The sequence below is a fragment of the Jaculus jaculus genome, chromosome X, assembly GCF_020740685.1.
Source record: "Jaculus jaculus isolate mJacJac1 chromosome X, mJacJac1.mat.Y.cur, whole genome shotgun sequence".
NCBI classification, from domain to species: Eukaryota; Metazoa; Chordata; class Mammalia; order Rodentia; family Dipodidae; genus Jaculus; species Jaculus jaculus.
The window spans coordinates 103,843,020-103,858,248 of record NC_059125.1 but is presented as its reverse complement, the minus strand read 5'-3'; the positions used below and the strand labels follow the sequence as shown (position 1 = coordinate 103,858,248).

General features: G+C 42.2%; 1 protein-coding gene across 7 annotated transcripts in view; it reads right to left on the bottom strand.

Annotated features, from left to right (window-relative positions):
* Tmem164 (transmembrane protein 164) overlaps positions 1–15,229 on the bottom strand; it is a 498,963-nt gene that overhangs the window by 346,245 nt on the left and 137,489 nt on the right. The window lies entirely within an intron of this gene.

The following is a 15,229-nucleotide window of genomic DNA, read 5'->3' as shown; positions in this document are numbered from 1 at the left end:
GTGGTCAAGGATGACTGTACTAGCTTACATTTGGGTGCTGCTTTATAATTTTTTTTAATAAATTTACACTTATGGTCTTCTGAATTGCTTGCATTTGACACGTGAGGTGCCCGAGGCACAAAAGGACTAACTGATTTACTTCACTAAGGTCACCCAAAAACAAGCAAGGGGGGAAAAGTCCCAGAATGGCTCAGCTCTCCGGCTGTAATCAGAATCCTGACCTCTTACTGAAACAGGAAGCCAGGCTGCTCTCCTACAACATGAGTACAGAGATCAGTGCCAAGGGCCTGTGGCCAATAGTCTGTGTATCTCCATCTAGTTCCGCTGGCCACATCTCGGACTCCCAGTGCTTACGTGCTTGTCCTTCCCTTACAGCTCTCTTAGAAAGCAAAATGGCCACTGCATCCTCCAAGAGGCAGCTAATCATGGCAATTGCAAATGCGCCTTTGGGGCCTCTCTCATTTATGTTTGAGATTTGATCCTGCTACTCAACAGACTGTGACCTTGGGCAAGTTGCCTAACCTGTCCATTCTAGTATTTATATATATATATATATATATATATATATATATATATATATATATTTATTTATTTGCAGAAGAGGAAGACACACAGAATATGTGTGCCAGGGCCTCCAGCCATTACAAACTCCAGATGCATGCACCACTTTCTGCATCTGGCTTTATGTGGGTACTGGGAAATTGAACCTGGGTCATTAGGCTTTGCAGGTAAGTGCCTTAACTGCTGAGTCATCTCTCCAGCCCTCCATCCCAGTTTTGACATCATTAAAATGGAAATGATTGCATTGAGATATATACATATCCAAACATATATATATATATATATATATATATATATATATATATATATATATATATAATAGTTACATGGAACTTCTTGTGGGCCAAGAACTTATAGCAATTTTATAAAGTAAATATAAATTCATCCTCATTACAACAGTGCTATCTCAATTATCTCCCTTTCAAGATGAGAAATGGGCAAGGAGAGCATAGATAACTTATAGTACAGGATTCAAAGTCAAGCAGTGTGCTCTAGAATTCAGAGTTTTAGGTAGTATATGGTCAATCCCACCTATCTGCTGGTGACTGGTACCAGGACCCCAAAACCGCATATCATAATCTAAGGATGCTCAACGTCCCTGTAAAATAAATGGTGTATATTTTGCACACAGCCTATGGACACCCTTGTGTATACTTGAACTAATATCTAAATGACTTACAATCCCTACCTTGCTATAACTGTTGCATACAGAGCTGTTGCACTACCTTGTTTAAGGAATCGTAACAGTAAAAGTCTGCACATGTCTAGCAGACATAAGGTTTAGGTACTCTCTATCCACAGTTAGTGAATCTGGGGGAGCTGATCTCTACCACCTGCTGTCTACGCCTCCTACAAAAACTTGATACGCAGGAGGTGCTAATAAGCCACAATAGCAATATTGGTAATAACAGCCCATTTGACCCTCTACGTGATGATGTGATCAAGCCCCTTCCTGTTCATATGATCTTTGCCTTCAAAGCCTGTTCAGGCACTATCACCCCAGCCAATATCACGGTGGCATGTACACACACATTACACACATATGAACATGAATACCCATGTGCATGTATGCCACACACATGCACACAAATAAAATGAATAAATAAAAAAGAAAACAAGATTTAATTATTGCAAGTTTCCCGTGAGGTAGGAGCTATGATTATTCCCATCTGACAGATAAGGAAACTAAGGCACAGACAGAGAAGCAGCGGCAGTGCCCAGAGGCACTCAGCAATGAGGAAGACAAAAAGTAGTTATTCGCTGAGCCTGAATAGCATGGATTCATGCTGTTCTAGAAACTTTTGTGTGCAGTTCCCAGCCCCGCCCACCTTTCCCTCATTAAACTAAAAATATCTGTGAAATACCACACTTCCCTCAGAAGATGCCACCTACAGAACTCACATCTGGAACCCAAATGTACACAGCCTGGTTCCTCTTCAGCTAGAGGAATCCTGAGGCTATTGCCATAGCCTTGTACATTGATGCGATTGAAAGTCAAGAGCAATAATGATGTTCTAAGCTACAGAGGTCATCAAACTTCCTTCTCACATAAATACCTTTATTACGTTACAGAGTGGCAAAGTTATTCAGGCCTCTGGAGGCCAGGCTAGCAGAAACTTAGATGCTGTCTTTGGCAATAATTCAACCTTGCTTCCTCCCACCTCCCAACCTTGACAGCCACACCACCACACCCTGTCATAGAAACCAAGCCCATTGTACCCTATATGTGCTTACTTCAGCCACCAGAAGAGGCCCAAAACTCCTGGATCACCTATCAATACCTGAATACAAATTCTCAAACAGCCCTTTACAGATTGTGAAATCTCTCTACTCTATACTCTGAAGCCAATGGCCATCTGTAGCAGTGTACCATATCTCCAAACTCATCTCTCAACTGGCCAGTCCTTTCACCCTCTCCTTTCACAATCACTTCCTTCACACTCTGAAGGTACTGCTGTCCTCATCGCTCTCTTCAATGATAGGTACTTTTCCTCCCATATCTCGCTATAGCTACTTTGCCAGAAGGGCTCCTCTATGCTCATCACTGTAGCTTCTAAGTGGTTGTGGTGGTTTGACTCAGGTGTCCCCCATAACTTAGGTGTTCTGAATGATAGGTTCCCAGCTGATGGAGATTTGGGAATTAATGCCTCCTGGAGGGAGTGTATTGTTGGAGGCGGGCTTATGGGTATTAAAGCCAGTTTCCCCATGCCAGTGTTTGGCACACCCTCCTGTTGCTGTGTCTCTCCTTATGTTAGCCAGGGGGTGATGTCCACCCTCTGCTCATGCCATCGTTTTCTCCTGCCATCGTGGAGCTTCCCCTCGAGCCTGTAAGCCAAAATAAATCTCTTTTTCCCAGAAGCTGCTCTTGGCTGGGTGATTTCTACCAACAATGCGAACCGGACTGCAACAGTGGTTATCCCTTCCAGAATGCCCTCTCTGCCTCTTCACTAAGCACTAGATAGGAACCTCAAGTCATGAGATAACAGCACCTGCTCCTCCTCCCTGCTGCAATCACAGAAGGCCTGCTCCACTATGTTCCTTGGCTATATATACCACGATCCCCGCAGTCCTTGAAGATGACTCCCAACCTTCCTATAACTCTATCACGTCTTTCCAATGGGATTGGTCAAAATTTCTGTGTTTTCAACATTTAGAAATGCCCTGACATGCTTTTGTTTCTTTGAGACAAGATCTCTATAGCACCAACTGACCTGGAAGTAATACGTTGTGAGCCTTCCCTGTTATTCCCACAGTCACATCTGTGACCCCTCCACAGCCACCACCAAGCACTCTGGTCTCCAGCCACCTAACTAGCCAACACATTCATCCTTACCTCCCAACCAGCACCTGGCCCTCCTGTCTGCTGGTCCTAATAGAGAATAGGTAGTCAGCCAGAGAGAGAGACTTAAGGAGATGGCACCTTGCCTGCCCTGGCAAGAATAGAACCCAAGTCTGCTCCAGTCTCATCCACGATGGCTGAAAGCAACACTCGCTAGCAGCAGCTTCCTGCTTTCTTCAAGTTTTCCCGGACTTAGCACACTTGCTGTCTGGCCTTTCCTGAGTCGGCTTCCTTAGCCTATCAGCCAATCTGGTCTTTTCCTTACACACACGACTATTATGATAAGGCTCACGCTAACTGGATGTTTGATCCATAAATGGGCCTGGCACATCTGTGTAAATCTCTTCTTTTCTTGATCCCTCTTGGCACATATGTATATGTCTCTCTGTGTCTCTAGTCCCCCTCCCCCTGACATCTTCCCAGGCTAGGAAGGGGGAGGATTTCCTTTTGTCTAGGCACTTTCCTGTTTTGTCCTTGGATGCTTTCCTGCTTTGCTATATGTGTGATCTCTCTTGAAGCTCAGTCCCTTATTCTCTTAGTGCTCTCTGGCCCTCTAGACGAGGGGTACCTTGTGGCTGGGGCTCTCCTGGTTTTCTTCCCATGAGTATATGTGTTTATGCATGCGCTCGTGCTTGTGTGTGTCTGCCCTAGAGATGAGAGGGGAGATTTTCTCCATCTCCTCTCCCCTTTTCCAGTTAGTCTAGGAAGGGGAAGAGCTTCTTTTGGCTTGGGCTTTCCTCCCTGCTAGTCTTCCCTCTAGATCCTAACTCTCCCTAAAATAAACCGCATAACTCATAATACACTATTCTTTGCGTCCACATTTTCAATTCTTTTTGTTGTTGTTGTTCGTTTGTTTGGGTTTTCAAGGTAGGGTCTCACTCTAGCCCAGGCTGACCTGGAATTCACTATCTAATCTCAGGGGGGCCTAGTGATCCCCCTACCTCGGCCTCCCAAGTGCTGGGATTAAAGGCATTCAATTTTTTTTTTTTAACTTGGACAAGGACCAAAAATTCAGAGTACATGGGCCTAGGATCTCCTTCATTTTTATCAAATCTAATCTCCCCCTGGACTCAGAATCTTCCATCAGTTCTATTTCGTCCTCACTGCTCCTCACCTACCTCCTAACCTTACCTCTCTATCCCCCAGCACTGAATTCATGGTCCAGTACTTCCATCTGTACATGTTCAACTCTCCAGATAGTCTCCCATTCCCCTTTTCTCTCCCCCCTCACTTGTTAACATGACAAACTCTATGCCAATAAAACCCAGCTGTCTCCCTTCATGTCCCAATACCCATGCAAGTAAGCATGAGTGGATAAAAACATAAATGTGGTCATGCTGGCAACTCTTTAAATTCATGGCAGCAACCTGTGAGCAGGGCCTTCGAGATGCCCGGTAAGCCAAATTTCTTTGTGAGACCATTCTCTGGCTTTCTCTAAGGCACTTATTTCACATTATCTGCTCTCCTCCACCTTCCACATTGCTTTCACCTGTCATAGAGGAAAGGAGGATCATAAGGGAGGGAGTATGGCATCTGCTCTCACCTGCAGGGCTCCTTCATGGTACTATACAGGAAGTCACCTGCTTCTGGCTAAGGCTATCCTTGCTGTCATTCATAATGTAGATTCTGTTCTTTCTCACTACCACAAGGACATCACAGCAGGGTTTGTCCCATTTGTCACTGACTCATTCCCATCAGAATACAGCCATGCTATGGAATCTTTCAACTAATGAAACAAAGACACTTGAAATCTCTTCCTTCATCCATGTGCCACCTCCAACCCTTGGCTCTTCCACAGAGCAAAATTTTAGGAAAGCTTTGTCTCTAGTCATTGGTGCCATCACCATTCCTCTGAAGAATTCCAATCAACTTTTCATTTCCACACTAAGTAGTGAATGAGAATGCTCTCCCTGAGCCACGTGTGGTATTTGGGAGGCAGAGGTAGAAGGATAGCTGTGAGTTTGAAACCAGCCTGAGATGACATAGTGAATTCCAGGTCAGCCTGTCCAAAAGCAAGACCCTACCTCAAAAAAAAAAAAAAAAAAAAACTAAGACTAAACGATTTCACTCCCACTGTTGAACCCAAACTACTTCTGTTGAGGTTACTGAAGATTTCTATGTTCTTAATGCCAGTACACAACACAACAGTGAAAGCTGGCCCTTATGATGTTCATGCATAAGTTATACATAGATATCCTTCTGCCAGAGTCATCCCCTGCAAGATTATTAGGCAGGTATGTCCCACTCCAACCCTATGTACAGTTTCTAATCTATGCAAGGAGATATGCTAGTCCAGACCTACTCATCTTACTCAATTTACCAGTAGCTTTGGATAGAAAAGATTATTCTCTCTTCCTCAAACTACTTTCTTCACTGGGCTGCTGGGACACTGCTCCAGGGAATCAGAACCAATTATTTGGCTATCTTCTCTGTTGCCTCTCATTCACTAGGCAATCTTATCTAAGTTCCTGACTTTACTGATGACTTCCCAAGAAACTTCTCAACTTCTCCAACCTAAAGTCAGACAGCTGGGAGTGAAATTCTATCTCTATCATTTATTTGCTATGCAGCTTTGGACAAATCACTTAATCTGGCCAAGCCTCAGCTGACTCAGAATGATGATAGTCTACCTCAACAGGTTGTGGTGGAATTAGGTAAAATGTTGTGTACACAGTTCTTGCCCTGGTGGTGACAAATATGTACTCAATAATAAATGTCAGCTATCAAAGTCCTTCCCCTTCATTTTTACATCAATCCTGCCAGGAAGTAGTAAAGCTACAATTTCAATCCTAGTTGGTGAGAATTAATGTCAAATCTCTCTGGCTCTAAAGCTGGAGTTTCATTCTGAGTGAGCAGGATCCTGAAGCAGCAAGCATTGGTGGTACCTAGGCCTGTCCCACAGGTCTAAATCACACACAAGTACCTTTAGCAGATGACTATTGGGGGTCTTGGATTTCCCAACATCTATTCTTTTGGCCCATCTCTAGGTCAGTATTTCTCACTGAAAGCCTCTTTCTCAGAGCAAAGTCAGCATGGCTGACTTGCACTCATCATTCTCATTCTCATCTCGGCAGTGGTAGGTAACAAGCCTGACTCTTCCTACACAGCAATGATGAATATAACTTGTGGGATGCAACCTCTGCCCCATAGAAACCATAGCCTATTTGAGAAGGCTATAAAGATAAGGAGATACCACCAGTGCAGCAAAAGATAATAGAAGGCCTTGGAGAAAAAGGCTTGGCTTCAACTTGGTCTTCCTTTTAAACAGAGGGAAAGGCATGTGTATGATGTACAATTAATATTGGGTTCCTGTTGGTAGCTGTGTACAGAGGATTCTACTGGAAGCAGAGAAACCAGGTGGGGACTGATGAGAGTAACATTTAAATTTAGTTGGAGGCACAGACTGAAAAAAGAATAGATGGGCAGGTGTGACAGAAAGGGAAGATGGTGAATAGCCAGAAGAAATGAATTGACTGGAGCAGGAGTTCCACAGCAACAAGAAAACAAGTCAACATCATACTCAGGCTACTGACTTAGGTGGCTGAATTTAGGGGCTTCTGCCAAAGCTGGGATATACAACCAAATATTGAAAGGTTGGAAGAGGTGTGGAACAAGAAAAGGAGCTGGATAATGCTACATTTTAAGTGCCAACCTGAGAAGCTAGTAGTGTTATTCATATTTCAGTGGAAATGTGGATCTGGACTATAAGAAAGCTGAAAGATGTGGAAGAAAGAGATTTGATACACACTTGTAATTAAGTTACAAAATAGACACATGGTGCATGGGAAAACACGGCAGTTTAAAGAAATGAAATTCTAAACTGCACAGAGATGCTACCACTTTCCCTAACCACACCAAAGGAACACCTTAGGCCCTCCACTTTATGGACTTCATCTTCTGTAATCTTTCAAGACAATGAGATGGATGGAGAGAGATGGAAGTGATAACCAAGGAGTAGTAGCAGTATAGGAACGTAACTGTTATGAGTGAGAGCCACTGAACATATCTGTGGACTGAAGGAAAAAGCCAATGGACAGAGAGGGGCTGAAACGGCAAGATGGGCAGGAAGAGCTAGTTCGTGAGAGACTGGAAGCAAGCAGGACGACCTGGAACCAAGATGAACGGGTTCGTTCTAGGCTCGTGAGACATAAAGAGGGAAGGACAGGCTAATGTGAGCATAGCTGTATGAGGGTAAAATGAATGCTGTAAGTCAAGGGAGCCCATACCATACCTCAAGAAACTAGGCATCACTAAAAGAATTCATGTCTAATGATGGGGGACAAAATGATGGTATGTAGTCACAAAAAGATGACCCTGTTTACATACTTTAGCCTCTCAAAATGTCTGAAGGTCAAGAAAAATAATCTCTCTCACTTAAAGGGGAAAGCATACAACCAATGGGGGTATGCTTGTTCTTAGTACTGTTCCTGTCAGTAAAGTTTAGCTTTGGGGGCTCAGCAGCTAAGGTGCTTGATCACAAAGCCTGATGGCCTGGGTTTGATTCCCCAGTATGCAAATAAAGCCAGATGTACAAGGTGGCACATACATCTGGAGGCCCTGATAGGCCCATTCTTCCCCCTCCTCTCTCCCCCTCCTCTCCTTACAAATAAAATTATAAAATGGTGTATTTTTTGAAATAGAGTTTGACTTTGGGGCACTTTATTTTGGTAGACTTTATTCAATAACCACAGATTTTAACTGGTACACTGAAGCCACAGGCAACTTGGAACTAAATATTATCTACTGGAGATGACACAAATGGAAGACTCATCATCTAAATGCCCATCAGTAAGGGGCTACTAAAGCAAGCCACAGTGCATTCACAGAACCTGAAAAATAATAAGGAATGTGGACTTGTCCATAAAATAACACTACAAAGCAACTCTCACCAAAATGTCAATATCTGGGATGGAGAGACAAGTCAATAAATAGAACAGTTGCCTTGCAAATATGAGGAACTGAGTTCACATTTCCAACATACATGTAAATGCTAGACAGGCCTATGGGTGTGCTGTAATACCAGCAACAGACACAAGGTAAATGAAATGGATTCCCAGGAGCAAGCTGGCTAGCTAGACTAGCCTTATCAGTGAGCTCAAGTGAGAGACCCTGCCTCAGTAAATAACATGGAGAGCAACTGAGGAAGACATCCAATAGCAACCTCTGCCCTCTATTTATACATGTGCATACACATTCATGTGTACCTGCATACATGTGCATCCATACTTTTGGTAACACACACACACACACACGGGCATGCCACATACATGCCCAAAAAAGCACTTCAGTATCGCAAATGGGAAATGGGGGGTGGTATTCATAGAGTAAGCAAACATCAAGCCAGACCAAAGCAATACTTTTAATGTGTCTGCCTTTTAAAAATATTCGACACTAGCTGGGCGTGGGGGCGTACACCTTTAATCCCAGAACTTGGGCAGCAGAGGTAGGAGGATCACCATGAGTTCAAGGCCACCCTGAGACTACGTAGTGAATTCCAGGTCAGCCTGAGCTAGGATGAGACCCTACCTCGAAAAAACAAAAACCAAAACAAAACAACAAAAAAAAAATACGATATTCTTGCATTCTTGGAGAAGTTTGAATATAAATCAATTATAAAGTAGATGATATTATAGAATTTCTAAAATGTGATAATGGTATCTGTGTTGTGCAAGAGAATAAAAGAGCTCAAGAGCTAAAACCAGGAGACCTGAAATAACAGTATAGCTGTAGCTCTACAATAGTCAGCAAATTCAGAGATTGGCTGAGAAAGTGGCAAAAATTGTAACAATGGTTGAAACTAGCAGGAGCATATAGAGTTGTCCATTCTATTAATATTTCAACTTTTAGTGTGTTTGAATGTTGTGTAATAAAAAAGTTGAGAATTATTTTAAACTTGAATGTTATATACATGTATGAAATTGTGGCAAAATCCTTAAATAAAGTACATGGCAGGAAAAAAAAAAAAAAAAACAAGGTACCTTTTTTATGAGAGAGAGAGAATTGACATGCCAGGGCCTGTAGCCACTGTAATCGAACTCCAGACGTGTACACCATCTTATGAGCATGTGCCACCTTGTGTGTCTGACTTATGTAGGTACTGGGGAGTCAAACCTGGGTACTTAGGCTTCAAAGGCAAGCATCTTAACCACTAAGCCATCTCTCTCCAGCCTGGGGTACATTCTTTTTATGAGAACAATTTGTCAACAGTTATCAAAAATTTTATTTGTCCTTTTGTTCTGACTTGGTAATTTCACTTCTAGAAATATGCACCAACAGAGATATTTGCATATATGCGCCAAGAAATTTTTGAAAAGTAACCCAAGGCTAGAGAGGTGGCTTAGCGGTTAAGGCGTTTTGCCTGCAAAGCCAAGGGACCCAGGTTTGATTCCCTAGGACCCATGGAAGCCAGCTGCACAAGATGGCACATGTATCAGGAGTTCATTTACAATGACTAAAGGCCCTTGCATGCCCATTATCTCTCTCTGTTTGCTTCTTTCACTCTCTCTCTAAAATAATAATAAAAAATTAAATAAAAAAGTAACACAAAATATAGACTGCAAATATTTAAAAAAGGTAGAAAGGAGGAAAAAAAGTAACATTAACTGCACCAGACCTACACAATACTGGGCCCATCAACATTCTGCCATGGATGGTGGAGGAGGGAAAAAAGACAACCAAGTAAAAGAAAGACTAGTTGGAAAGAAGGGTTTCAGTGAAAGGGGTGGGGACAAGGGATAAGAGAAGGTAATAGGAGGGGATTGTGATCAAAATACATTATGTAAATGTTATGGAAACTGTCAGTAAAAAGTTATAAAAAAGCAAACTTAGTGTTCATCAATGAGAGTCATCAGAAAATTCTTGGAAATAGGAGGCATTACCATTTACAGGTGAAATAGAACAACTTTACATTGCATAAAATATGAACATGTGTTGTGGAAAAAAGGTCAAGGGCTAGAGAGATTGCTTAGTGGTTAAGGTGCTTGTCTGCAAAGCTTAAGGGACCCAGGTTCAATTCCCCACAGCCCATGTAAGCCAGATGCACATGGTGGTGCATGTGTCTGGAGTTGCAGTGGCTTGAGGTCCTGATGCACCCATATTCTCTCTCGTGTGCTAATAAGTAATAAAAATATTTTTTGAAGTATAGGCTTCTTCATATGTTTTTAGTTGTGCAATCTACCAAACTGCAGGGGAGGGGGAAAGGATTAACAAGCGGTTAGAAAAGAGAAGGGGAGACCTAGGCTTTGGATTTATATACTTTTATAGATGAATCTTTACAATAAATGAACTTAGTCATGTATTGATCATGTAGCTAAAGTTTTTAAAAGGTGAAAAAGGTCAAAAAAGGAATAGAGCACACTGCTAACAGAATACACCTCTGTAGGAAGAGAGGTAATTTATATATTATATTTGTGCATGTGTGTGTAAGTATGTGTGAGAGAGAGAGTGGTGGGAGTGTATGTACCATATTTATAGGTCAGAGGACAACAACTTTTGGGTGTTGATTCTTAATCTTCCACCTTGTTTAAGCCAGGGTCTCTTGCTGTTCACTGGTTCATTTAGCAGGTTAGCTTGCTCACAAGCTTCCAAGAAATTCTCCTCTCTGCTTCCCTTCTCACTACAGGTTAGCTAGGACTACAGAAGCCTGCTACACCTTCCAGGTTTTGCATGGGTTCTGGGATCAGAACTAAAGCATTCATCCTTGCATAGCAAGTACTTTTATCTACTGAGCCATCTCTAACCCATATTAAACTTCTTATATACCTATGTTATAGCATTCTTTAGCTAAGGTGTTAATTCAGCTATTAATGTTAAGAAGTGTTCATTTTGTCACTTTTTCAGAACCTACTCCCTCAGCCTATCTGAGCATGTTGAGAAAATCATGTCAGGGCTAGGGACGCACTTCAATGGTAAGGTGTCTGCCCAGAATAGCCAAGGCTCGGGGAGTTTGATCTAAGCACAAGAAGAAAAAGAAACATGTAAAGGCAATTCACAGACCTCAAAAATCCATGGTCTCACTGTATCTGCCAATGAAATCACATCTCCATCCATCCATCAGATGCCCACAGCCCTAGCAGGTGCCGTATTCTCTTCTTCTGATATGGTAAGATGGTAGAGGAAGTGAATGGGTACAAGGACACTTCCTCCTTGTACTCAAGAGACTTTGAGAGAACCGGGAAACAGAGTTGCCATTGCGACATAGTTGGCCCCAGCCTACTCCCTAAGGTCATAGAAAACAGATTGAGTCTATGAAAAATGCTGTTTGCTCTGGTGACACACCTACCTAGGCTGGCATATTATGTCGCTGTTGTGAAAGACATAGCTGTCCAGACCTGCCTGCTTTGCTCAGACAAGTCCATGGAACTGTATGGAGTGGCAATTTTGGCTCTGTCAGTCAGTAAGAATTCTGATAGAACCTAGTTTTCTTTATTTTCTTTTTTTTAACCAAGGTGAAAATGAAATTCCCTAGTTCTTCTCTTCAAGCTATAACTGAATTCAGTGCTACTGCTCATCCCCTTGGGAAACCATAAACTATAATTCAAGAGTATTATTGCTGGTTCCTGAAGTCACTTTTGAAAGGGCAGGGTAAGACTTTCTCGTGCAATAATAATGCTTAAGATAACAACAACAAGAAGCAGCCGACATAACATATTGGAAGGAATATTTATAACACAGTCTGTTGTATTTTCCTGAGATTTAATGGTAAGAAAGATGATGGGCATAATGGTGGCCATAATGATCAATACTTACAGACTCTAATGAGCTGAACTGTATGTCTCTCAAACTCATGTGTTAAAATCATAAACCCTGGGCTGAAGAGATGGCTTAGTGATTAAGGTACTTACTTGCTTACAAAGCCTTAAGGAGTAATGTTCAACTCTCCAGGTCCCACATAAGCCAGAGGCATAGTGACACAAATGCACAAGGTTGCATATGTGCACAAGGGGGACACACATCTGGAGTTTGATTGCACTTGCTGGATGCCCTTGCTTGCTAATTCACATTCATTCATATTCTCTCTCTCTCTCTCATAAGAAAGGCCAGTCTGGGGCTCGAGATAAGGCTTAATGGTTAGGCACTTGCCTGTGAAGTCTAAGGACCCCAGTTCGAGGCTCAATTCCCCAGGACCCACATAGCCCAGATGCACAAGGGGGCGCATGCATCTGGAGTTTGTTTGCAGTGGCTGGAGGCCCTGGTATGCCCATTTTCTCTCTACCTATCTGCACCTCTCTCTCTCACTCTCTCTCTCTCTCTCAAATAAATAAATAAAAATAAACAAAAAAAGTTTTAAAAGACCAGTCTGTTGGGCTTGCCTCAAAAAAATATCATAATCCCCAATAATTCAGAATGTGACTGTATGTGGAGATGAGGACCTTTAAAAGAGGTCGAAGTAACATGAGGTCACAAGGGTAGGCCCTCAGAGAAGAAAAAATATTAGGACGCAGACAGACACATGGAAGGTCACACGATGACACTGAAAGACAGTAGCAATCAACAAGTAAAAGATAGGACCTGAGGGGAAAATGAGGAAACTGACCTCTTTCTTTATCATCTAGCCTCCAAAACTGTGAGGAAATAAATGCTGTGTTGTGACCATCACCCACTCTGTGACACAGCATTTTATAACGAACTTAGCAAATTAATATAGTGACCAACTGTAATGGTTAATTATCATTGTCAACTTGACTGGATTTGAAATCACCTTGAAGACACACCTCAAGGTGTGTTTGTAAGGGTGATTCCAGAAATGTTTAACTCATAGGAGAAATACACCCTGAATGTGGACACCATCCCTTGGGCTGGGGTCTGTACTCAATGAAATGTAAAATAAAGAAGAAAGCCATGAGCACCAGATTCATCTCTCTGTTTTCTGACTATAGACACAATGTTACCAGCTACCTCATACTTCTTCCACAAGACTAGAACCACCTATACCCTCAAACCATGAGTGAAAATAAACTCTTCTGAGAGGGAGATAGGTAGCATTATGGAGAGGTAGTTAGACAGGAAGGCTCATAAGAGAAATATGAATCTTAATTCCTGTCTGCAAAATGGAACATAAACAAATGGCAGCTGCTTACCACCCTGCTATCTGCAGCAGTTACCACAGAGCTGGAATTACTTCAGTGTGCAAAGCAGCGTTCAAGCCAGCCCCTTCTGATGCTACACTCAGGTGGCCTTGATTCTTACTCAGCCTGGACCCGTAGTTAAAAACCCCATTGGATGCCACAGGGGGCTTCTGTCTTCTTTTCAGCAACTCCTGAGCTATTCATCTCCCAATACCTGAGGTAAACCCTGTTAAGGTTTTGTCTATGCTATCAGGGTAGGAAAGGATATTTTTTGTTTTTCCCTAGCCCCATAGACTTTTCCAAGGGCCCTTAAACCATGTGGTTTTACCCACTCCTCACCCTTTGGCTCTCCACTCAGATTTTTCCTTTCTCTACCTAACCTCCCCTGCATTCCCCCTTTATTGGTCACCAGACTCTCCCTCACCCCTTCTGACTTCTGAACAAACATAATAATTTAATAATTATTCTTCTCAGTCTTGTATTATTTTAATTCCTTGGTAAAACAAACACAAGCTTAGGTATGGGGTTTGAACTTGAACTACAGAACAAAACCCCATACTTCCTTCCTTGAGTTGCTTTTGTCAGGTATTTTGTCACAAAATAAAGGTAACTAATATACCACCCATGTACTATAAACCAAGTCTGCTCTAAATGTGTCCCATAGGAGGTATCTATTGTTATTCCCCAAATTTTAAGATGATATACTTGAGGCACAGAGAGGCTCTTTTTTTTTAATTTTTATTTATTTATTTATTTGAGAGCAACAGACACAGAGAGAAAGACAGATAGAGAGAGAGAGAGAGAATGGGCGCGCCAGGGCCTCCAGCCTCTGCAAACAAACTCCAGACGCGTGCGCCCCCTTGTGCATCTGGCTAATGTGGGACCTGGGGAACCGAGCCTCGAACCGGGGTCCTTAGGCTTCACAGGCAAGTGCTTAACCGCTAAGCAATCTCTCCAGCCCGAGGCTGTTTTATAATAACAAATGACTAGAAATAAACAAATGCACATCCCATGTAGAATGAAGACATTGTCGTTTATACATGATGGAATGTGACACCTCATGTGAAGTGTTACTATAGGTATGTGTACTCCATAGGAAGAATGAATCATACTAACACAATGCTACATAGAACAACAAAGTCTCAGAAAATGACATACATATAATACCTATTGCATAAGGGTCAATTAACAACTAAATCTAAATTTAGAAATCTATATCTGTATAGACATGCCTATACATATAAGAGAGAAAGAGACAGAAACTATTTTGTGAAGCCCACAAGGGAATAATGACCAAATTTTAGGCTGCTGATTCTTTCTTCAGCATGGTAAGGAGTAGGATCAGAGGGGGATAGCACATTAGCAGGCCCACGTTAGTATCAATGTGGTTAGCTCTTACATCTGTCTTTTAGGAATTATGTTATCCATGAATAACCAATTTATAAATGACCACAAAATAAAATGAGAGCATACATGGACCAATGAAGATGTTACAAATCAAGAATTTTAAATATGGGCTAGAGATATGGCTTAGCAATTAAGGCGTTTGCCTGCAAAGCCAAAGGATCCTGGTTCGATTCCCCAGGACCCACATTAGCCAGATGCACAAGGGGGCGCACACGTCTGGAGCTCGTTTGCAGTGGCTGGAGGCCCTGGCGCGCCCATTCTTTCTCTCTCTGCCTCTTTCTCTCTGTCACTCTCAAATAAATAAATAAAAATAAACAAAAAAGGAATATTAAATATGATTGCACTTTTGTGTGTA